Here is a 26,379-nt window from a genome sequence, read left to right as displayed (position 1 = left end):
ATGTTTTTCTTCAAAGATACACAATATTGAATTAATGCTCTTTCAGAAACAGAACAAAACCGTTGTATTCTGTCTCCCCCATTCTTAAGAACAAGTGTTTGGATTGTAAAGTGATTGAACCACACTCCATTCTCTCTTATTAATGGAAAATTGGCCATAAATTGTCGAGGCGTGACTAGCTCATTTCCCAACACAGCTGCAAATGCTTTATGCTGGGATCACTTTCGATTTCTCAGAATGAAAGGAGAAATCTCGATAGAATTGACACTTCTCTAAACAGTACCCCTAGTCACTCCCTACAGGGCCCAGCTATTCTGGAGGGTGAATTGACTGATGGTAGCGCCATCTTCAGCTAAGGCTGTTTCCTTGCAGTGTTTGTCTATTTTCTTACAGCGTGGTGGATTCAGCTGCAAACTTTGAGAAGGTAGGCATTAAAACATTCTCTCTCTCTTTTCACTTAAAAAATGAATCCAAAATGCATATATGCCTGGGAAGCACTGTGTATTTAATACACCATAATTCATAATAACACCTTATTATAACTCGTGAAAGCATATTACATTTTTCAAAGCATCTTCATCCATAAATTACCTATTTTAATCCCCAGACATCCTGGTGAAATATATTTTAGTATTCCCATTTTGTAGATGAAGAAGATGTTCAGATAGATTTATTGATGTGCTCAGGGACACAATACATTAAAAAAGATACTTGAGCTTCCATCTTCTGACACCACTTCCAGCATCCCAGTGGATAGTCATCTTTTGTGTCTCCCCAGCAAATCTTTTCTCCTGGAACCAGCCCTCCTTTTTGGGAAACTATTTATTCCCCAATTTCATATATCACAGAGTGGCTTTCAAACACTGTCTCTTTCACAGGGTTTACAATCAGTGCAATAGAGTTCTAGTCAGCATTTTTTTTTTTTTTTTTTTACTAAGAACCAAAGGAAGAAGGTTCTTCCCTCTTATGTGATAAAAGTTTAAAGCTTTTCACTGTCAAGTATCAATCTCATAAGAATGGCAGCTCAGTCCACAAGAATGAAGTTGACATTAGGATAGGAAGAGACATGAGAGATATGAGGGGAACAGCATGCCGCCAATGTGGCTAGCTGAACCCAGACCCTACACAATACATCACTTTTTGCCCTTGTCCTTGGGGTCTGTTAGTTGCATTGAAATGACACAGGTTTCCTTCCAAGTGCATTAACTCGTGTGAGCTTCAGAAGAACCTCATGGGGTAGGCATCTTAGTTATTACAATTTCCATGTGGGAATTGAGTTACCTGAGACTGTTTATTTGAGGCTAATCTATAGACATACAAATTAGTAAGTGACCAAGCTGTGATTATGACTCCCCACTTTTTTTATACCACATCCAATACTTTTCTTCCTCACCACACAGTTTATCTGCCACTGAAGGACACAGGTAAAATAAGAAGACTTGATTAGGTACAATTTTCCATTTTTCTTGAAATTAACTCCATGTTCTTTTAACTCAGATGTCCTCACTTGGAGATTAATAACTATTTCCTCTTCCAGTTTATTCTATGCCAAATAAATTGTGGTTTAGTTTAATCATTGGTCACCTAACATTGAGTATGTGTTTCACTTTTGGGCCAATATTAGTGCTGGAGATTTTATTCTGTGTAAAAGATACAATCCCTGAATTTAAAGATTTCAAAGCTTTTTTTTTTTTTTTTTTTTTTAACATTGCTCTGATGTCTCTGTTATTTTTGCCACTAGGATGAGTACCCACACAAATCCCCTTTACCAGGATGGAGCCTCTCCTCCCAGCTGCTGTGAGTATTGGTTGTTACTGGCTCACAGCTGCCCACTTCTCCAGAGAATTGCCTAGGCTTCGAGGAGCTGCACCATCAAGAGATGTGTGTAGGTCATCCCCTCTCTTGAGGCAGCCTTCACACAGACTGATCTTGGTGTCATTCACATCTTTAAACTCCCTGTGGGGTCAAACTGAGATTAGACTTCACCTGAAACTATATATTTTGCTTACCTTCTTTCTCTGTACTACCCCACTTTTCTCACTCCCTGACAGGTTTCTCCTGAGAACACTCCATCACTTGTCAAGAATCTCCATCTAGTATTCTGCTTCTAGGGAGACTGGCCTAAAACATTATCTTTCTGGGATTTTCACTTTTCCACTTCTCTTCATATCACATGTATCCATTCTACTGGCTTTTGCACCTACCTGATCACACTCTTGCTAACTATGTTGGTGCACTGGGGTAGAAAGAACAGACTGGTGGTGCCTAACCTACATACTACATATTGCATAATGCTACTCAAAACTGGTTAAGCTGGTAGGTCTGAAGAGTGAGAGATACCCTGCATTTCCTAAAATAGCATAGCAGCAGCTGTACTAATTTTAGCGAAGGACACAAAATGCCTGGGGATATAAAGATGTGGTTTTCTTTCCTCCTTAAAAGATCAAATTGTATAGAAAAGCTTGCAGGAAGCACAAGATAAGTTTAGAAAGTCATGATTTTCACCAGAAGTGCAGTAAAGGCAAGACCTGGTGGATTGATGTCAGGTACCCCTCTCCAATGTTGATATATACCTGGCTAATGGAGTTCAGAGACTACAGAGTGGGAGAGTGTGAGGTCTGTTCTATCCATGGTTACCATATGTTGAGTTAGGAGTGAATGTCAGAATCTGTGCCCTGAGGAAATGTACAAGAGACACCTAGAATAACATGTTAATAATTGGTATTTTATCAAGGGGCCACTACTGAGTAGTAAGGACAGAGTCAGCCATGGGAAGAGCAGAGAAACAGAGTAGGGGTGGAAAATGCTTAGTGAGTCCTAGAGGGAGTGCTGATTGTGGTGCCTCCCATGCCAACTATTTCTCTGCTCTAAACCTCAGGATGCCCCTTTGGAATTCAGGGATTTCCTCCATTTTACAAAGTAGGAAACCTGAGACTCAGTTATGTCACTGACACCACACAGCTAATTTTTTAAAAAATATTTTATTTATTTATTCTGAGAGAGAGAGAGAGAGAGAGAGAGAACATAAGTGAGACAGAAGGACAGAGGGAGAGGGAGAAGCAGACTTCTTTTTGAGCAGGGAGCATGATCCATGACTCCATCCCAGGACCCTGGGATCATGACCTGAGCTGAAGGCAGATGCTTAACTGACTGAGCCACCTAGCTGCCTACACTCAGCTATTTTTAGATCTATTTTTTTTCTACTGCAATGGTTGTTAAGGTAATGTTAAATAATACATTCTGAATATCTGTTATATAGTTATTTGCATAATGTAAAGTTGAGCTTCTTTTTGCTTGTTCTCCATTTTTTCCTTTTTTCAAAAGCTTTGGAAATTACTTTCTAGCTACAGTGGAACAGGAATTAGTGGACATGTCCAGATTCAGGGATTCAGGTGCAATCACATTGGGCAGCTTTTGTCTTGGTTCTTAGCTTCTGCTCTTCCCACCAAGAGAATAGACACTTCTTATTTTTTTTTTTTAATTTTTATTTATTTATGATAGTCACAGAGAGAGAGAAAGAGAGAGGCAGAGACACAGGCAGAGGGAGAAGCAGGCTCCATGCACCGGAAGCCCAACGTGGGATTCGATCCCGGGTCTCCAGGATCACGCCCTGGGCCAAAGGCAGGCGCCAAACCGCTGCGCCACCCAGGGATCCCGAGAATAGACACTTCTTAAGTGTGTTTTCATTTGGCCTTTTTTCTTTCCCTTCATTGATGAGGTTTCCCATCATTCAATCTTACTTAGGTCTAAGGTAAAAGCATAATTACACCCAAATTCTCCTGACTCCCAGCAACTTCCGTTGATCATTGTTCTTGGCCTTAACCAACCGCTCTTCATTACTTCTCACAGCAGTAAACAAAGTGAAGACCACTTAGAGACTTACTGGAAAAATCACTCACTGATCTCTCCACATCCCATTGGGTATACCACCATTATCCCTCTAGATGCATGCAGCATTTGTGACTATGTATCAGTAGATCATTCCCATCCATGCATACATGTAGCATATCATTTTGTCCTAGGAAAATTTCTCTGGAGGTCACCAATCCCTTCACCCACCCAGTTTATAGATGAAGAACTAAAGTCCGGAGTTATGACTTTGTCTAGGGTCACATGATTACATGCTAGAAAAACTGGAACCAGAACCCATCATCAATCATCATCATCATCAACAAGGTATCTTCCCCAAACTCCACAATTCTCAGATACCAGGATAATTCATAGCATGCAACATGATATATTTTCAGTTATTCACGTCGGCATGGAGGATGAAGCAGATCCTCCAATGAGGATTTGAGTGAAGGTGATTCACTTAAAATGTGTTCCCAGGAGAAACCAATAAGAGTTCAGAAGAAGCAGGTCAAGGAAGAAGAGGGAGCCAAGCAGGGATATGACTTAAGGCAAAGGTTCAGCCTCAGCCTGATCCCAGGGGATCTCAGGAGTGCAAATTACACTGCAGAGACTTTTCCAACCCCTCACTCAAGGCTACAGAGCTAAGCCTTCATGCCTATGTCTTTCTCCAGCTCCTCTCAGAGGACACAAACTTTTGACTTTTTGCTTAATGTGGCTCAAAAGTGGCCCAAGAGAAGACTTCTGAATGAAGCTGCAGGTACACAAAGTTAGACATAAAGAATACAGGAAGCTGATCTTGGGTATCTGGTCAGATTATCAATAGTGCATACTACAGAGATAAAATCAAAGAAGGAGTATAGCTTCACGAACATTTCACAGCCATCTGGGGCTTCTATTTCTATGTGTGACACTCCTTCCTCACATCTCCACATGGCTGCCCCCTTCATCCTTCATGTCGTTGTACTTCCTAAAGAGGCCTTCTTTGACTACCCTATCTAATGTAGGTCCCATCCCCTCTCGGTGTTCTCTATCTCATTCCCCTTCATTATTTTCTTTGGTACACTTATTCCTCCTTGAATTTACTTGTTTCAAAGTTTAATACTCTTTACCCAGTATAAACACCAGGAAGCCTGAGATTTCGTCTCTCTTTTCATCATTTTATTTTTAATCATGGAAGGATGCTTGGTACACAGTAGGTATTTAATGTATATTTGTTGAATAGTAATGAATGGATGGGTGAAAAAACCCATCATGAAGCATCTATAGAGAAATGTGGAACTATTCTGAAGTTTTGGCAGTATGCATTATGGCACACAGAATTTGCTGTCGCTCCCTCGCGATCAGTATGCAAAGGAATATATATGAAGCATTGTATTAAAGTTTAATCTATAGTCTTCCAAATTATTCTAGATAGTATTGGTCTTAATGGGTGTATTTTAAAGTGGTGAAATGCTTCCAGAAAATTTTTGGAGAAAATTATGGCATTGAAGGGAGCCTTTTAGTTCTTTGATACATTATGCCTCTCAGTGGAATATAATAGCTTCTCTTTTTTCCCCAAGAAGATGTGTGCATTTCATTATATGTCATTATCTGATATATGTTTGGTATAAAAGGCATTCCCCCACACTTTTATTTATTTTTTTTTGCGTGAGACACATGTAGTAGAAAATCTCCATGAGTTGGTGTCATATTCTCTTCTACAAAGTATCTCATTTGGGATTAGCCCCAGCCCCTTTTCTTTTCTGCTGTGGTGTGGGGGAATATATTGATTCATCACATAATTTGTATTCTATTCTTCAGATCAGAAATTGACCTAGGCATTCAGACTGCACAAATCTCTCCCCTTGCACCAATATTTTTTTTTCCTTTAGCCAAATACCATTTCCCTGAGCAGCAATTTAGTCATTACCTCATGATATAAAAGAAATGTGAAATCTGTCACAAGGAAGATGATGTTGTGACACAGAGAGGGATCTTCTGGGAGGCTTAACCAGGTTTTCCACAAGATTGAGATGAATATGACACTATGTTCAGATTCATAATTAAATTTATTCTTTTTTTTTTATGTGTGTGTGTGTTCTTCTTTACTATGGAGAGGATGAGAATGAGAATGAGAAAATGTGGCTCTGGCTATGGACTGAGGACAGGAATCAATCTTAATCTTAAAAATAGCAGCTTAAATATATGGGTTGTATTTTAAGTTCCAAGGTACTCAATGCAAAGCATTGAACTATAACTGTGACTTCAGCTATGGGCTAATAATAGATGGCTAATGTGATCCCCAGGAGAACTGTAATTACCTTTTAAATGGCATTCTTCTGTGCTAGGCAAGGGTGTAGCAGCTATGGCTGGCTAGTCTCTACACTGTAGTATTGGCACATGTAGATACCTTACAAATATTTGTCAAAATTGGATACAGAAAAAGATGTGATTGAGAGGAGGAGAGAGGAGAAAAGGAACAAGTGGAACAATTTCATAAAAGCAAGGAATAGTCATCCCTTGTGAGACATGGCTTAAGTTTAATTAGGAGGGCAGCCCGGATGGCTCAGTGGTTTAGCGCCATCTTTGGCCTAGCAGGTCATCCTGGAGACCCAGATAGAGTTCCGAGTTGGGCTCCCTGCATGGAGCCTGCTTCTCCCTCTGCCGGTGTCTCTTCCTCTCTGTGTCTGTCATGAATAAATAAATAAAATCTTAAAAAAACAAAAAAGATTGACTTAGGAAAGCACCACTCTCCCACATGGAATGAAGAGTCCATTGGAACTGGGGGCTAATGGTCACCAAACCATTTGGAGGAGATAGGCATGGCCAACTTCTTCCTGACACAAGGCATGAGGAGGGGAGATCCTGGGGACCAGCTGCAAGGATCTCATAGGGTAAGGGATGACTCTGCCACACCCATTGCCTTTGGGTGCTGTAGACTGCCAGGGGTCACATGATCAGAATGCCAATGGGTGAGCACTGATCAAGCCCAATGGTAGCTGTTGATTGTTGGTACCCAGGAGTCCTGATGTTCTCCTATGTCTGGTGTGAGTGAGATTCACCCAAGTTTAGCAAATCAGCTTTGGTGCTTTGGTGGCCCAAATTTAGACAATCCCAAATTGCAATTTCATGCAATTGTTAGCATTGTTTACGGCAAATCCAGCGATATTACCCTACACTTAAATTTGATATTATAACATCTGTCTTACAAACACACACATACACAGACCCTATTACTAGTAGTCAGAATAATTGATGATCCAGTGGGTCTTTGGGAGGATGATTTCCATTGATCATATTCCCATTCTTTTATCAGAAAGTCTAATTTTGAGGGGAACACTGACATTTTATTTTAATTAATTAATTTTTGGATTCACTCCAACTTAGTCAAGTTTTATTCTTTTTCTCAGAAAATTTAATTTTTAAAGATCTTAGAATGGTTTTAACTCTTGTTGATTCATGCTGAGGCAAAAAAAAAGTACAAAAGGCAGAGGAATGGTTGGCCAAAAAGCATGTGAAAGTATGCTCATATTCACTAGTAATTATGGAGGTAAAAATAAAACTCTTAGCAAGGTACAGTTTCATAACTGTCTTATTGGCAAAAGCATTTAAGTCTTATAATATGAAGTGTTAGGAGGATGTGAGAAACCATCATTGATGGAAATGCAAATTGGTTCAACTACTTTGGGAAAATATTTACCAATATCAAGTATATCAGTTATGTCATACAACAATAATACTGTGTATGAAACCACTCCAGAGCTTAATGTCTTAAAACAGGAACCATTTATTACTGTTAGGTCAACTTATACATCTGTGGTCAGCTATGGGTCAGTTAGATAAGTCAAACAAGTGTAGATAAGTTGCATTGTTGATTTTTGGCTGAAGGCCAGTCTAAGATGGCCAATGAGATGCCTGGGCTTTTCTTAATTTTTCTTTGATATCTATATCTATATCTATGTCTATATATCTATTACATTGCTCCAGCAGGTGAGATACATTCTCCTAGCAGTCTCAGAAAAGCAAATGTGAGCATGTTTAATCATGTAATGATGCAAGTAGAATCATAGAATCACTTTCCAAACCTCTGTTTGCTTCGTATTTCCTACCATCCAATTGGCCAAAGAAATTACATACCCAAGCTCAGGGTTACACTATTATAGGAAACAGTTCACACTGTTTCCATTAATTGACACCATTCACACAATCTATCTGATGCATTAAGTGGCATGGAAGATTCAAATATCCTATGACTTAACAACTCCATTCATAAAATCTCTGACCCATATGTATAAGAAGACATGTATAGGTGTATTGATTATAGTAGTGTTTGTAATTATAAAAAAAATTGGAAAGACCCTAAACGTCCACCAAGAGAAGAGTTAAAATTTTGATAGAGTCATACAACAGATACCATGACAGAGTGAGAATGAATAAACTAGATATTTAGCGAGCACATCACATGAATCCTCAAAACCAAATATTAAGTAAAAGAAAGCAAGTTGAGGGGCTGCCTGGGTGTCTCAGTGGGTTGAACGTCTGACTTTTGGTTTCAGCTCAGGTCATGATCTTGTGGTCCTGAGATTGAGCCCCTTATCAGGCTCTGTGCTTGTTCAGCAGGGAGTCTCCTTGTCCCTTTCCCTCTGTTATTCCCCTTGCTTTCTCTCTTTCTCTCATAAATAAAGAAAACAAGTTGAGGAACGACATATAGAGAATGATATTATTTATGAAAATTAAAACAAAGAACACACACTTTTCACAGGCAATTACGTGTATATGTTTAACTCATTCTTTCTCTGGTTGGCCTACTTCATAGGGTGGTTCTGAAATGTAGGAGTAGATGAAGGAAATGGAACCCTCTAAACCCAACTGACCAGTGTTATTCCAAAGATGGTCCCTAAATCAGGAGCATCAGCATCACCTGGGAGCTTGAGAGAAACGCAAATTCTCCAGCTCTGCTCCAGACCTCTGAATCAAGATACTTGGGGTGGGGGCAGACCCAGTGGCACAGTGGTTTAGCGCCGCCTGCAGCCTGGGGCGTGATCCTGGAGACCTGGGATCGAGTCCCACGTCAGGCTCCCTGCATGGAGCCTGCTTCTCCCTCTGCCTCTCTCTCTCTGTGCCTCTATGAATAAATAAATAAAATCTTTAAAAAAAAAGATACTTGGGGTGGAGCTCAGCAATCTGTTTTAACTTGCCCTCCAGCTGATTCTAGTGTACGCCCAGCTTTGAAAAACATTGTCATAACTTCTTTTCAAATAATGAACAGTTAATTGCATCCAAGCAATGCCCACATTGACTAAATAGCAGTCACATGACATTACTCCAAACTCAATGAGAAATGCTTATATGAGGTTTCCAAGAGATGATGAGAAATGGGGGTAGCTTAAGCAAGGATTTCAGTTCTTATCACTAGGAAATATATTTATTATTATACTAGATACCTTAGTACAATACTAAACAAAATTGGGAAGAACTAAGAATGGAACCGAAAATGTATTTACTCATACTTTTTATTTTCCACACTTTGAACATCTTTATATCTTGTATATTGCTTTTTGATTTAAAAAGTTATGTAACTTTCTTTTGATCTATCACTGTCCATTCCACAGAGATTTCTAACAGAAATATGAGGAACTGTTCAACTTCAAATCATATTATTTTTATTTGCCTTGATGAATAAAATGCCTGTAGAATTTAATGGAATATGCTACAGAAAAGTAATTTAATTTTTATGCAAGTGGCCCTATCTATAAAAGAGCAATTTTCAAGGAAGGTTGACATTCTGTAAAATTTAATCACAAACTATCCAGAAAATAGCCGTGAAATATTTCATAGTTTTCCTTCATGTGTCCATTTCTCTTAGAATCTTAACTTTTTTATAAGAGTATATTCTTTGTGAAAACACTTTTTTGTTTTTTTATGTTACTATCAATGGTCCTATTTTAGTTTAAAAAGTATATATTGAGCACTAAGTATGCACTAGCCACCATTCTAGGTTTTAAGAATTAGCAACCAAATGAGATACAGCTACTGATCTCATGGAGCTTACAAACTGGGTCAGGGTTGAGGAGAAAGACAAAAAGTAAGCAATTTTATAATACATCACAGGGTAATAATACATAGTGCAAGTAAAACTGAAGCAAGGAGGAAGTATAGAGAATCAGAGCAGTGCTGTTAATTGGGTAGTCAAGGAAACTCTGAGAGGTAATTGAGGAAAGTAAGGAAGTGAATGGCAACGATACAGGAGGATGACATCCCAAGAGAGGGGATACTGAGTCACAGGACCTGAGGCAGGAACATACTGGGGTTTCAGAGAAGTAGCAACTAGGCCAATTTTGCTTAAGATGAATAAGAGGCAACAGTGACCAAGGTTTGTTGCATAACCCTGTTTGATTTGGTAGTTTGAGAGTGATTGGGTCTTTTTATGCCGAAAGAGACTTTTAGATTATTATCCCATATCAATCAAGTTTATTTTCTATGCTGTATGCAAATTATGCAGCTGATATCAAAATGCCGTTAAAAGGACAATTTGCACTTTGGTCAGTAGTGAACTCTTTATATGCTATATGGAATGTAATATTGACTACACTGTTGGGCAGGCCAGAAAGAAAAGACATGCACCATTAAATGCTGCCTTCTTTCTCTCTTTCAGGAGAGCATTGTTGCCCCTCTCCAATCACACGATGTTGGAATTTAGAAACATGTCTCTGTCTGGACCAAGGCTGAGTGGTGGGAGTGGGGATCGTAGGGGTGGTGGGGGTGGTAGGCAGGTTGTACAAATAAACTACAAGATCCTTTACTTTTTAACCTGGGACAATCCTTTTAATTTTGGTGAAATCTCTCTTACTTCACATATTGAATTCCTAGAGAGGACTTTTCAATACAAGGTAACATGTTAGAAATACTTTGAATAAGAGTGACTCAAATAGGGCAAATTGTGTCACATGTGTCTGTAACATGGCTATTGAAAATCTGGGGAGGGCCATGACTTCCTTATGCCCAGCCTTCTTCCAGTTCCTGGAGAAGTCTCCTCTTGCCACAAGGACTTTACACATACTGTTTTTTTTGTTTTTTTTTTTTGTTTTTTCTGTTTGGATGTACACTGGGACAATCTCCAGCTGCCCAGACTACACCTCCAACACGTTAAATCAGGATCTCTGGGAAGTTTCCCAGGATATTCTGATTTGCAACCAGGCCTGAGAACCAATGTGTGAGCAATCTGTTTATCAGCCTACCTTTCAATCCTGCTTCCCATGGCCTCCTCTTTGACTTCCTTGCTTAAGAATACTTCTTCAGAGACATATTCCCTGACATTCCCCTGTCCCAACCCCAATTCCTGTCCCTCTGTTTTATGTGTACCTCCCTCTGGAAACACCTATCACAGTAGTTATTTTACATTTCTTGGTGAAATTACTTGTTTAATCTTTTTCTTTTCCAAACTCTCTTTTTTTTAAAAGATTTTATTTATTTATTCATCACACACACACACACACACACACACACACACACACACACACACACAAACACAGGCAGAAGGAGAGGCAGGTTCCAGGCAGGGAGCTCGACATGGGACTCAATCCCTGGTCTCCAGGATCAGACCCCCTGGCTGAAGGCGGCACTAAACCGCTGAGCCACCCAGGCTGCCCCTCAAACTCTTTTTTTAAAGGTGATTTTAAAAGACTTATTTACTATGACAGCCAACACTTGCAATCCCGGTGTCTTAATGCCGAGAATGATGACTGAGTCTATGTTGACTTCTTATCCGACTTTTTTTTTCTGAATTAATCAAATGACCTCTGTAAGCATACCAAACTCCTGCTGATCAAGGGCATTTCCAGCAAATTTATCTTCCCCACACAGGACTCTGTGGTTCAAGCTAAAATATTTGAGAAGGCACCCTGAAATACGAGATGCAGTGCAACCACCGAAGTATTAAGCAAGTGCTTATTTTCTGCCAATTTCTGTAAAAAGAAACCTAGCCTTATGTGCAGAAAAAAACATGGTGTTCAAAAAATGTGTTCTCTCATACTCTTGACTGTGAGCTCCATGAGGGAAATGATGGTGTCTGATTTTGTTTACCTTTTTTATTTTTTAAAATATTTTTTATTAATTTATTCATGAGAGACACAGAAAGAGAGAGAGAGAGGCAGACACACAGGCAGAGGGAGGCTCCCTGCGTGGAGCCTGCTGTGGGACTCGATCCTGGGACTCCAGTATCATGCTCTGGGCCGAAGGCAGATGCTCAACCGCTGAGCCACTGGGCATCCCATGATTTTGTTTACCTTTAAATAAATCCCCAGGTCTGAGCACCTGGCACCCAGTGAACATTCAATAACTATTTGTTGACTCGGCGAACTGGAAAGATGAAAACTATTCTAGGGGTTTATTTTTCAGCAAGTTCCAGTTCAGTTGAAAGGGGAAAAAATAATTTTCATTCCTGACTGAATATTAGCATCGCCTATGATAAAAAGTATTGAAATTCCCCAAGCCTGGACCCCAACCCAGATGAACCAAAACTCCCAGAATTTTGGAGGTTGGGGTATCGCTGTATTCATTTTCTATTACATTTAACACATTATCTGCTTAATTGCTGGATTAATTTAGCAGCTTCAAACAGCACAAACTTCTTACCTCACAATTTCTATAGGTCAGAAGTTCAGGGGCATAGTGTCTGGATTCTCGTCAAGGTGAAATCAGTTTGTTGGCCAGGGCTGTTCTCTCTGGGGTTCTTGATTCTCTTCCAAGCTCACTGGTTGCTGGCAGAATTAATTTCCTTGTGGTTATAGGATTGAGGTCACTGTTGTCTTCCTAGCTTTCGGCTGGGAATCACTCTCAGGAAGTCACTCTGAAGTCCTTGTCACCTGGCCCTTTCCATCTTGGCAGCAGAGAACCTCCTTGGTGTCAAAACCCTTCATGCTTCGAATCTCTCTGACTTCTCTTCCATGACCAACTGGACAAGACTCCCATTAAAAGGCTTGAATGATTAGGTCAGGCCTATTCAGATTTCTTTCTTTCTTTCTTTCTTTCTTTCTTTCTTTCTTTCTTTCTTTCTTTCTTTCTTTTTTCTTTTTCTTTCTTTCTTCTTTTTTTTTCTCTCTCTCTCCCTTCCTTCCTTCCTGTCATTTAAAATGATCTCACAATCAGAGGACATCAACAGAATTTCTAACTGTAAGGTAGCAGAGATTTACTTAGGGCCCCATATGACTAGGATTTGAACTATATATATCATTTCTGAAATCTAGTGTATCTGTCAGTATTCCAACCACAAACAGGGCTCACCCTGGTGACAAGAGATTCTGGTGACAAGACTAGCTACAGAAATGTGGTCAGGGCTAAGGGAACAGGCCAGGGAAGGAGACTAGCCCTAATGGGAGGTCATTACCACTGTGGAAGGAATTGCTGTCATTGGAGTCCATGGAGCACTGGAGTGTAGAGGAAGCTGTAAATAGGCAGGCAGGGTCAGAGACCAGGGAGGGAAGCTAAGACGGAGTAGGGAGAAATCTTTTGACTTTTCTCACCTCCCAGCTTGTGATCTCCTGCCATAACTTCCTAGTGGCCTGACCCAAGTGGAAGCCAGCTGGCAAGGGGGTCTACAAGAGGCTGTGCTGAGGGAAGTGTCCTCCTGGGGTACAAAGTAGGGCAGAGAATGGGAGAGGGAGCTGGAGTAGGCAGAGGGAGAAGAACCGTCACATCTTGAAAATGGTACACTTTTTTCAGATCGAGAAAATATGTTTTGAAAATTAAAAAGTGGCATAAATGGGAATTCTTTATGCCTTATAAAATAATTTATCAGGGTGGTTCCTATGTAGTAAATAGGGCATTTCCAATTAAGTCACTTACTCATCACTCCTGGGCCCTGGGTTGTCCTTTGTTTTATTGTTAGCTTTTTAAGGTCCATATAGATTAGCCAGTGAGGTTGCCACTGGGTTAGGAGGCAGGGAAAGGGAGGTTGAAGATGTATGTTTTTATTTTCAAGACCAATAACATACATTCCTTTAAATTAGTATAAGCATGAAGTTATCATGTTAATAGAATGAATGATTTTACTGATAAATTAGGGTATTTCTTGGTGATATATCTTACACGCGATATGCATAATCTATTTGATATGTATGAGTAAAATGAAGATAAAATAGTACTTTTAGCAGACATGGACCTTTAAAATGCTTGTTAATTTCTGATTTATATGAAGATTTATAGCATAGGCACATTTTAAATCTTATTCCAGCATACTTATTATTCTTTTTCATTAAAACAAAGAAACTCCCTAGGGAGCTGGCTGGATATTGTCCTAAATTTTATACCTTCTCTCTCTTGTCTTTACTCTCCCTTCTCCCTACCTACATGTATGTTGGTGTTTTTGTATTTCTTGGATGTTCTAAAAATAATCTTGAACATACTCCACTATCACTTTAAATTCCTTAGTTTCATGTTATTTATATAATATTACTAAGTAATAAATACTATTCAAATTTTTAAAAATATGTTTAAATTCAAGAACTGTGATTGAATACATCTTTTAATCCTATATATTCCAAAAAAAAAAAAAAACAAAAAAAACCTTGTGAAATAAAAATCTAAAAAGCTAAACAAAAAGGAAAATATTGAAATGACAGGAAGGAATTAAAACAGAAGGGAACATCAGTGGAACAAAGATACTTAGAAATTTCTGAAAGGTAGGATCATACCAACAGGTGATTTGAATGAGCTCAGAAGTTGTTAGCTGAGTGTGGGATTCATGCTGTGACCAGTGAAACTGCAGATATGGAGAGCAGAACTGAGAGAAGGGATAGAGTAGGGGCCTGGCTGACTTCTTTGCTAAGTGGCTTTTAGGATAGCCTCTCCTACCCTTCTTCATCATCCCTTGAGTACAGCTGCAGAACTAATTTCCAGGATAAAGCCAGAGAGATACTCCTTAAAGAAACAGAAGTTTTGGTCAGAAAGTGGGCATCCAGAACAGGGGTTAGCTTTGTATATTAGGACCCTTCTAATTATGCCATTTGGAGGAGGGGAACAGCTTCTTCTTTCATGCTCTATTAGGGAGTAAAAGAGAAGCCTGCCAGTTGACATCATCTCATAACACACACACAGATTTTATAGCAAGTGTCCTTTAGTGTAGGAGTTGATAAGGGCTGAGCATATTCAAGCCAGCTGTTGATGTTTTTAATCTGGTCCTCTGCAGTAAATCACTGGATAACCAACATTTCCAAGTATTTGAAGACAAATGGCCATGGAAAGGAGAAATAACAAGATAAGCAAAAAGACAACAGACTGAAGAGGATGCATAAATAACCTAGGGGAAGAGTTGCTAACTTAAGCTTAAATCCTCAGAGATATTTGAAATGCCATTTTACCTATAATCTTTAAATTGAATCCATAATTGAATAAATCAAATCTGTTAGTAAAATATAACATAAAGAAGAGGGAAAAAAAAAGCTCTTCAGGCAATGTTACCTTCTCCAGAAACTTCTCTATAAAAGAAAGAAAGAATACATATTTTATACAAACTCTTCCAAAGAACAGAGGGGAAACATTTTGCAACTCATTTATTAGGCTAGCATAACTTTGATAACAAAACCTGGCAGTTATATTCCAAACATAACAAGCTGATACCTTACATGGAAATAGATGAAAAAATCCTCTAAAAACTAACAATATATATCAATATATCAATATCAATAATCAATAAACTTAATATCGATATATATATCAATATATATCTTGACCAATTTAAGTTTATTCCAGGAAGACAAAGTTGGTTAAACACACACAAAAATCAATTCATTTGATCACATTAACAGAATATAGGAGAAAAATTAAATAATCAATAAATGCAGAAGACAGTTTATAAAATTTATCATTTGTGATAAAAAAAATCTTTAGCAGGAGGGTGCCTTGTTGGCTTAGTCAGCTAAGTATCTGAATCTTGATCTCTGCTCAGATCTTGATCTCAGAGTAGTGAGTTCAAGCCCCACGCTGGGCTTCATGCTGGTACTGAAGCCTACTTAATTTTTAAAAAGTCCTTAGCAAACCAAGAATGTAAGGACACTTTTTTTTTTTAAGATTTTATTTATTTATTCATGAGAGACACACAGAGAGAAGCAGAGATACAGGCAGAGGGAGAAGCAGGCTCCCTGTGAGGAGCCCAATGTAGGACTCGATCCTAAGACTCCAGCATCACAACCTGAGCCCAAGGCAGATACTCAACCACTGAGCTACCCAGGTGCCCATAAGGACACTTTCTTTTTTTTTTTTTTTTTTTTTTTAAGGACACTTTCTTAATCTAAATATGAGTGTCTAGGGAAAATGCCCAAGGTTGGGATTAGGACAAGAATGTCTGATATTAACATATATTTTCAATTTTGTATAAGAGGTTCTCTCCACTGCAAAAAGAGGTTCTCTCCACTGCATGAGGCAAAAACAAATAAATATGGCTAATATTGGGAAAGAAGAAATAAAACTTACTACTTGGAAACAACACACTTTGATTTTTTTACATAGAAAATCTAAAGGGATCTTCAGAAGTAACATTTGGTCAGGGATATAAGGTGATCCTTAAAAATCATCGTGTCATGTACTACAGCAGCAAATATTTACAATTTGCTGAAATTAAAATACTACTTAACAACAGCATTGAAAATATCAAACACATAGAATAAGTCTAGTAAAAATGTATTGGACTTCTGCATAGAAAACTGTAATGCATTGTTGCTAGAAAATAAAATCAAAATACATAATGATATATATCATTTTCATGAACAGAAAGAATTAATATTGTTGATGTTAATTCTCCTAAATATATATATTCAATACATTTTCAATCAAAATCATAGCTGGTGATTTTGTGGAAATTGACAAATTAACTCTAAAATTTATATGCAAATGTAAGGGCCAAGAATAATTAAAACTATCTTAAAAAATATTGAATTAGAGGACCTACACTACCAACAATACCTACAGCCTCAGTTTAGAGCTACCATAAATTGGGGCACCTGGGTGGCTCAGTGGTTGAGCTTCTGCCTTCAGCTCAGGTCATGATCCCGGGTCTGGGGATCAAGTCCCACATCGGGCTCCCTGCGAGGAGCCTGTTTCTCCCTCTGTCTATGTCTCTGCCTCTCTCTCCATGTCTCTCATGAATAAATAAATAAAGTCATAAAAAAATAAAGCTACCATAAATTAAAAATGGGTAGCATGGTGCCAGGATTTGCTGATAGAACAATGGAACATCCTAGAGTCCAGAAACAGATCCATGTATTAATGGATTGTATTAATAATATTAATAATTAATAATATTATTAATTGTATTAATCCATGTATTAATACTTGATTTATGACAAAGGTGGCAGAACAAAAAACTTTTTTCCCTTTAATAAATGTATTGGGTCAATATGGACAACTTGAATCCTGACCCCTACCTTTCACAAAAATCAATTCCAGTGATTATAGATCAAATGTGCATGATAAAAGAGCAAAACTTCTGCAAGACCATAAAATAGACTATCTTCATGACTTGTGTAAGGAATCTAAAGAAGGCATGTCAGCACTAACCACAGAGGAAAAGATGAATGAAATAAACTATTTCTCTTCATTAAACATGTTGTTGAAAGAGTATAAAAGGCAAGCCAAAGAATGAGAGAAGATATATGTTATAATCAACTAAGGGTTATAGTTTTCCAGAATATGCAAAGAACTCCTACAAATCAATTAAGCAATACAATCAACCCACTAGGAAAATTCGCAGAAAACTTGATCATCTATATAACAAATGGCCAACATTGATAATACAGAGATACTCAAAGCTTGAAAAACAAAATGCTACTATACACCAGTCAGAATAGCTACTGATGATACCAAGTGCTGGTGAAGATTTTGAGGAACTAGAACTTTTATACATTTTTAAAAAGATTTATTTATTTATTTATTTATTTATTTATTTATTTATTTATTTATGATAGACAGAGAGAGAGGGAGAGGCAGAGACACAGGCAGAGGGAGAAGCAGGCTCCATGCAGGGAGTCTGATGTGGGACTCAATCCCTGGACTCCAGGATCGCGCCCTGGGCCAAAGGCAGGCCCCAAACCGCTGAGCCACCCAGGGATCCTCCTAGAACTTTTATACATTGCTGGTAAGAGTGATATTGGTAAAATACTTTGGAAAATAGTTTGATAATATCTTCTAAAACTTAACAGAATCATATTGTACAACCTTAAATGGCATAAAATAGAACACATTAGAAAAGCAAATATATGTGCACTAACATAAATGTTTATAATTTATTTTCAACAACCAAAGACTAGAAACAAACAAATGTGTATAAACATTAAAAAATATGAGTTTTTGTATATTTATAAAATGGAAGGCTTTTCAGAAATTGAAATGAATAGATTAATTTTATAAGCAACAATGTGGATAAATCTCACATACCTAATGTTGAGTGAGAGGGGCTAGTCACAAAGAATATATGTTATTTTGTTTTTATTTTATAAATTTCAAAAACAGTTAAAACTATTAAGCTGTTAGGAATCAGGAAAATGATGCCTTATTAGAAGAAGAGGGTAGTAATTGGAAATGAGACTCAAAGAGGGCTTCTGAGACACAGATATTGTTTTATCTCTTATTTGATCACTTTGAGATAATTCATCAAGCTATAATTTGTCCACTTTTGGATTGTACATTATACCTCATTAAAAATTTTTAAATAAACATAACTTCATTGCATACTAAAGATTAAGAATTGGATTGGCATTAAAATTCTCACATCAGCAACCTTGTATCTTAAAAGATGGTATAACTATGCCTTCAAATTATAAGAAGAAAAAAAACAGGGGTCTAGAATTCTAGGAAATAAAAGATACATTCATTCGTGTAAGGACTCATTAAACTCAACTCCTATACACCATTTCTAAAAGAATCCAAGAGAAATCCAAAGGCTTTAGGAAACAATAGAACTAACCCAGGAGAACAATAAAAAGAAACAAGAAGACAGCTGTGCTTATGGCCTAGAAGCATTTTATATCATCCAACAAGTAGCATGATAAGGCAAGTTGGTGCTTTAAAGAATGTGATAAAATATGAATACTTTCTCTCAGACAACAAGAAAAACAAAGGGAATGCAATAAAATTCTTCGACAGATTTGTAAAAGTATAAGAAAATCGTCATAAATTTGAAGCAAACTGAACTGGGTCATTATATCAAACAAGTGACAGAATGTCATAAAATACATTTGACCTTGATGTTTGAAATACTCTCCTTCAAATGACTCAGGTTAAGAGACACAGGATTACCTCTTTGTGAGTTCAATTAGCCAATGATTTCTGCATGATCAGCATATTTTTAATATTGTTTATTGGTTCATGATTTTCAGAACCAAACTGTGGATGCAGAACTTTATTATAAATAGAAGTCAGAATATAAATGGTACACAACATTGTCAAAGTAATGCGATGCCTGGCAGATTCTGACAAGTGGTAGAGGTGTGGGCTGTGAAAGCCAAGTGGAAAGATGTCAGAACATGAAATACCTCATCTTGTACAGTGAGAAATTGAGAGCTACAGCTTGGAGCTGATGAGTCTGAAATAGAGATCTTAGTATGTGACTTAAAATTTAAAAATGTAATCAACAAACATAGAAGAAGGAAGAGAAAGTAGATGGAAGAGCTATAGAGAAAATAAACTAAATATTTCTTATGTCCACATAGGGCTGGAACAGACACTGCTTAGTGTTGGTAAATGTGGACATAAAGGCACAAACATTTTATTTAGTATTACCTCCAAAGGCCTGAAGGGAGAACTATACAAAAATGATCCATAAGGAGCAAGCGTGGAGTGGGGAGGGAATGAGAAAGATTGAGGGAGAGTCTTTCTCTTCATTTTGTATCTCTTTCTTTTCTTTATATTTTCTTTCTATGTACTTGCATTATGCCTTTTTAAATAACAACAAAAATTCCCAATGAAGGCAAAAATAATTGTTAAAGGAATTATTCAGAAGTAGCAGAAAACTTTAAATAGTAGTAGGTATACAGAAATTATGATTGGAAGTCCCATGCTAAAGACCTTATTTTGTTACCCCTATGAAATCTCGTGTTTTGCTTTCTGTGATAGATAACAAAATTAGCCACATACTTTGCAGTTCCTCTCTGTAACTGGATTTTTCCCTCTTCTAGAATCTGGTTGGCTCTTGACTTCTTTGGCTAATATATAGTAGCAAATGTATATAAAGGGCTTGAGAAGTGCTTGTAAATTGGGGCTTACCCTCTCTTGCTACTCTTGAATCCTGAGACTTCTATGTGAAGAAGTCTGGGCAGGCTGCTGAATGATGAAAGCAAGTAATCCCTGATAGATGACCAACCTCCAGGATGTGAGTGAGGCTCTGCTAGATTATCCAGCTGCCAGTTTACCTGTATGACTCCTAAGTGAACCTAGCCAAGACCAGTTGAACAATCCCAGATCAGATGAACTGTCCAATGGACCCATGGAGTTGTGAGCTAAGCAAGTGGTCATTTTTTTTGTATTTTGGGATGTTTCTTATGTAGCGAAAGCTAACTGATACACTTCTTATAAATAGTGGCATTTTGACTACTACCATCTCATAGAAAGTTTGTGAATACTAACAAGATCATAACGGATATGATCCTTGAATATGACTAGGCAAGCAAATTTAGTATATCTCTTGATTGTGTATATTTAATAAGTAAATCTTTAAAATGGATGACAAGTTTTTTAGTACACAAAATTTATGTCTCTCTCTCTTCATTACGCAGTATCTAGTGGTAAAAATATTATTGCTAAAAATACTCCCATTTACATTCACATACATCTGCCTAGGTGATGCTTTATAATGCTTTGTACATCAAACCTGCCTTATATTACACTAGAACAGAAAAGGACTGGGTAATCGAACTGCGATTAAGGATAAAACTGGGATTAAAAATTAAATTTTGTCAATTGTAAAATTCACAAGGAAGCATTAGTTAGGATACTCACTTATCTAGCTAACAGAGACAAAGATTTAAGAAAGTCAATGAAAAATTTCAAGAATTTTCTCATTTTTCAGAGACAGTGAAAATTAAGTTTTGGAAATAATCCAAAAGCCCCTTTAAAGTTTAGGATTGAGATATTCTCTGTGTCGTTTAAAGGACAATCAAATTAAAGAAAAATCTAATGGAAAAATGTAATAATCTAGTCACTATAGTTCAAAATGTCCAGTTTAGGCCATTTAGTGTTTTCACAACTAGTTCAAGGATCAAAAATTATATCAAGTTTCCAAGACTACTCAATGGGGGAAAAGAATAGTATTTCTGATCAATGGAACTTAGACAGCTGAATATTCATGTGCAAAATGGTAAGTTTGAACTTCTTTATACTATACACAAAAGTTAATAGTTTATAGATCTAATTGTTTATGGTTTATAGATCTAATTGTAAGGACTGAAACTACTAAACACTTAGAAGAAAAAATAGGAAAAAATCTTTGTGACTGTAGAGTAGGCAAAGTTTTTTCAGATATGATACCAAAAGAAAAGAGAGAAATTAGACTTAATCAAAATTGAATTTTTTTGTTTGTTTGTTTGTTTCAGAGGATACCATCAAGAAAGTGAAAAAACCTGCAGAAGGGAAGAAAATATTTGCAGATCATATGTCTGGCAAGGTTGTAATATCCAGAATATATAAATAATTCTTACAACACAACAACAAAAAGACAACCCCTTGAGAAAATGGGCCAAGGACGTAAATAAATGTTTCTTCAATTAAGATACAAATGGTCAATAAGCACATGAAAAGATACTCAACATCATCAGCCATTAGGGAAATACAAGTCAAAACCAAAATGACACTTCACATTCACTAGGATGACAATTATCAAAAAGATAATGGCAAGTGTTGATAAGGATGTGGAAACATTGGAATCCTCATATATTGGTGCAAGGAATGTAAAATGGCACAGCTGCTTTGGAAAACAAAGTGGCAGTTTTCAAATGGTTAAGCAAATACTATATGACCCAGCAATTCCACTCCTAGGTGTCTACTCAAAAGAAATGGAAATGTATGTCCATGCAAAGATGTGTATATAGATATTCAAAATAGCATTATTCATAGTAGCCAGAAAGTAGAAACAATCCCAGAGGTTGGGGTTCAACAGATAAATGGGGTTCAACAGATGAATGAATAAATAAAATGTGGCATATTCCTACAATGTAACATCATTTGGCCATAAAAAGGAATGGAGTACTGGTATACCATATTTGACTGAAACTTGAAAACATACCAAGTGAAAGAAGCTGGTCACAGAAGGCCTGCATGATCTCATTTATATGCAGTGTCCAGAAGAGGCAAATATATAGTGACAGAAGAGTTTGTAGATTGCCAGGCCGGGCCAAAGGAGGGAATGAGGAGTGACTGCTAATGGGCGTGAGGTGATGAAAACGTTCTAACATCGGATTGTGGCAATGGTTGCACGACTCTGTGAATATATTTATGCCCACTGAATTTGCTCTTTAAGTGTATGAATTGCATGGTAGGTAAATTATATCTCAACAAAATTATTATTTTTAAAAAAATTATGTTGGAGAACTCATTTGACCTAATGAGGATAAATGACCTAAACTGTAAGGTCCTTTACCAAATAAAGCCGGATTCAAGAGATTTTGATTTTGTTTTTTTAAAGATTTTACTTTATTTTTCTAAGTAATCTCCACACCCAACATGGGACTCGAATTTACAATCCCGAGGTCAAGAGTCACATGCTCTATGGACTGAGCCAGCCAGGTGCCCCTTGAGGGATTTTATTCTTTAAGGGACCCTAAAGGGAGTCTTAATTTTGAATCTTGTTTTAAGAAAAGCTGGGTATATGAAACTCAGATTTGTGAACTCAGGACAAACTGCCAGAATACTAAGAGAAGAAAGTATTTGGTATTCTTTCCTTGGTCAAAAATACTGTTATGCTGTTCTAAGTCTGACTTATGAAATATTTTGTATCTGGCTATTATTTAGGAGAAGCATCAAGATAAATTTTGAGATTTAAAAATATCTGATATAAGTGAAAACAAAATTAAAAAAATTTTGTGAAGTTTCCCCCCCTAACATATTCATGTGAAAACACATGCTAATATTTCATCTTTGTTTTCTTCATTCAGCTTGCCAAAGAAACAGGCAAGGTGTGATATTTTAATCATCTGTGTTGCTTTAATATTCTAGCAACATATTTTTTTGCTCTGAATTCCACGCAGAGTCATTTCTCAAGCAGACGCTATGAGAAGAAATGAGAAACTTTTATCTTGTTTTGCATGAGAAACTCATCAGATGAATTGATAAATACTTAATAAAAATAGTTTATGGAAAGGGGGTAGGGAGTGGGTGGTAAGAAGAGAGAATTGAAGTCAAGTTACTCATTATTTTTGGAGTAAAATAAGATTGATTGTAAAACATAGTTACCAGATTGGGCTGAAATGACTATTAAGTATTTAGGTTAATTCCTATTTTACGTTTGTTAATTCTCTTCACCTCCTCCCTTGTAAACTTCTCAAAGTCAAGTAAAAAATATCTAGTTTCTTACCCCAATTATGAGCAAAAGACAGAGTGGTTAATCAGCATCCTAAGGGCATTTAAATACTGCATTAGATGAAGCACTCTTATTTGGTCTTCAAAGCATTGTCCCAGATAGGGAAGTATTATTATTTCTCATTACAGATGAAGAAATGGAGCCTCCTACAGATCAAATTATTCAATAAATTATTTATGTAAATTAAATGTGTTGTGAGGACTCAAATCTAAGACATTTGCTGAATCACTTATTTGACAATTGTATAGTAGGCCTATACTAGATATACAGTGATTGACTGATGTTTCCACAGACCTGCTTCCAGCTCACTCAAAACCCTGGAAGTTGGTGTATGAACAGATAAAGGTATGTTTCATGGGGCAACTGAATATGTGAGACCACCCCTGATGTGAGACCACAGTGGGGTAACTATTCTTGTTTGATTTTCATTCTAGTATTTGAGTTGTATTGACTCTACTCTCAGCCTGGCTGAAGCAGTGAATTCCTTTCCCCTGGCATAGGGGTGGACATGCAACTGAAGTCAGGCCAATACAAATCAATCCTAGGACTTACTGTGGAGGCCGAGAAAATTAAGGCCATTCCACTTTAAGTTCAGCGTTAGCACAAGTACAGCCATCCCAACCCGGTGAATAAGAGCTGAAATTTACCTTACTTCAGTTACAGGAAGAAAATCGTTTACAGCTTAACGTCCTAGAAAGCCCCATATTAGAATGAGAACAGAGCCCAAGCCAGGGGCAGAAAGCCCCATCCATACCAGAATGAGAACAGAGCTCAATGCGCTTGAAAGCCCCATATCAGAATGTAAACAGAACTTGAGAAATTCCTCCACCCCTTCTGGAGGTCCCCTAGACCAGCCCTTAAAACTAAGCTGAAACCCACCTCGGGGTCCAAATCCCTGCTCTGCTCTGTCGGGTACACTTGGACCCAAGCTCGAGCTTGTAAATAAACCCTCGTGTGTTTGCATCGGTGTCGGCTCCTTGGTGGTTTCTCGGATTCGCGATCTTGGGCACAACACTTACATTGCAACTTCTAGGAAAAAAGAAGCCTACTTACTAATGGTATTGACAAGCAAAGATGGTGAGATATAATTTCAGAGCTGCTAGGAATTAGTACCTGCAGAGAGAGTGCCTGAGAATAAAGCCCACACAGAGGAAAGCTATACTGAGAGATGGAGAGGCAGAGAGTGACCCAGGACATCACATGAATCCCTAGACCAAGACCTACCTAAGCCAGATATACTTCCACTTTTCATATACATGAACCAACCAAATCCTTTTTCTTAGAGTAAAATAATTTTATTTGTATTCTGTGAACTGCCTTCAAAATGATCCTTTGCAAAAGCCCTAATTTTCTAGTTAATTCTTAACTATATTTGTCCCTATTATTAACACCCTCGGCTAGGGCAATGTGAATGCATAAGGCATCCATCTAATACTCACATTATTAGGGGTGCCTAGGTGGCTTAGTTGGTTAAGCATCTGCCTTAGGCTCAGGTCATGATCCCAGGGCCTGGGATCAAGCTCAAGTGGGGCTGGCTTCCTGCCGGTGGGGGGGGGGGGGGAGCCTGTTTCTCCCTCTCCCTCTGCCCCTCCCCACGTGTGTGCCCTCCCCCCAACAAATGAATAAAATCTTAAGAAAATCTTAAAAAATAATATCTACATTATTAGATAATAATATTAAGTGATTAGAAGGTAGGGATTTTTAAAAGGAATGAGAATGGATATAAGTATTTTGGAGGAGGTAGCCTTTGAAGAACTTGCTTGAGATGCTAAAGATTATAGGCATTCTTTTATACACAAAGGATCCCATTAAAGTTTTTGAAAAGGGAGTGACATGATACAGCTTCTGCTTAAATCAAAGTCTCTGGAGGCCAAGGGAGAGCTATTTTGAAGAACAACAAGCTTGAAGTCAAGAGAGAAGTTGCTCAGATAATGAAGCAGAGGAGCTGAGAAAAGATGAATTTGGTCTGTAACACTTTAAAGGAAGAAATAATGGAAATACTGGTAAAAGTTGCAGAATTTCACAACTGGTTAGTCATGGGAATAATCAAATAAAAAGTGTAGTTCTGAGCCAGAGTCTTTTTCAAAATTTCCTTTTGTTTGTATTGCATTATTCCACTCATTGATACTCTCTAAAACTTCAGCTTATTCATATTTAAGGAACCTACAGAGTCTAGTCTCATGTTCTTCACTGAATCACTTTTCAGGGCACTATTGTTAAAGTGTGTTTAGATTTTGTATTGTATCAGCACTTTAGTTTTTAGTTCTATTTATAGGTAATCTGAATTTTTTTATTGGATTATACAGTAATTTTCTTTTGGCCTGGTATGCTGACGAATTGTTTTCTAGGAACTATTGTTAGATGAAATACTGTCCCAAATGAGGGGTCATTCACCAACTACCATTTTATTTTGTTCCTGGATTTCCTCAGTCAGGGATTCAGACAGAGCATAGCAAGAATGGCTTGTCTATGCTTCATGATGTCTGGGGCCTCAGCTAGGAAGACTAGGGCTGGGACAACTTGAATGACCTGGAGACTTCTGGAGTTTAGTTAGGAATGCCTTGAAGCTAGGGTGGGGTGATCTGAAGACTGGGCTCAACTTGGATTGTTAGCTTGAGTGCTTACACGTAACCTCTCCAAATGGTTTGGGCTGCTTCACAGCAAGGCAGCTGGACTCTGAGATGTAGTATCCAAGTGGAAGCATTTAGAGAGTGAGCATTCCCAGTGACACAAGTGGAAGTTGCATGGTCTTTAATGACCTACTATCAGCAATTACACAGCATCACATCTGCTTACTTTGTTATTTAAAGCAGTCCCAAGGCCATCCAAATTGAATGGACAGACTTTACCTCAATGTGAAGAGTGTGAATGAATGTTTATCCATTTTTAAAAACTGGTGCAACATTTATAGATGTTCTTCTAGTACTTGCAAGTTAGTTGTACTTTCTAATTGTAGTAAGCAAAATCAGCATCTACCTACAACCTCT

The 26,379-nt window shown here is 37.6% G+C and overlaps 1 long non-coding RNA gene across 1 annotated transcript in view; it reads left to right on the top strand.

The window, feature by feature from the left end:
• The window catches only part of LOC112673360 (uncharacterized), an 81,335-nt gene extending 59,750 nt beyond the window's left edge, over nucleotides 1-21,585 (top strand). The window contains exon 4 of the long non-coding RNA XR_003144745.3: nucleotides 21,411-21,585. This is a non-coding gene — a long non-coding RNA (uncharacterized LOC112673360). The remainder of the gene's footprint in view (nucleotides 1-21,410) is intronic.
• Nucleotides 21,586-26,379: the final 4,794 nt, after the last annotated feature.

Source organism: Canis lupus, chromosome 24 (genome assembly GCF_003254725.2).
Source record: "Canis lupus dingo isolate Sandy chromosome 24, ASM325472v2, whole genome shotgun sequence".
In the NCBI taxonomy this organism is placed as follows: Eukaryota; Metazoa; Chordata; class Mammalia; order Carnivora; family Canidae; genus Canis; species Canis lupus.
This window is presented reverse-complemented; position numbering and strand designations above follow the sequence as displayed.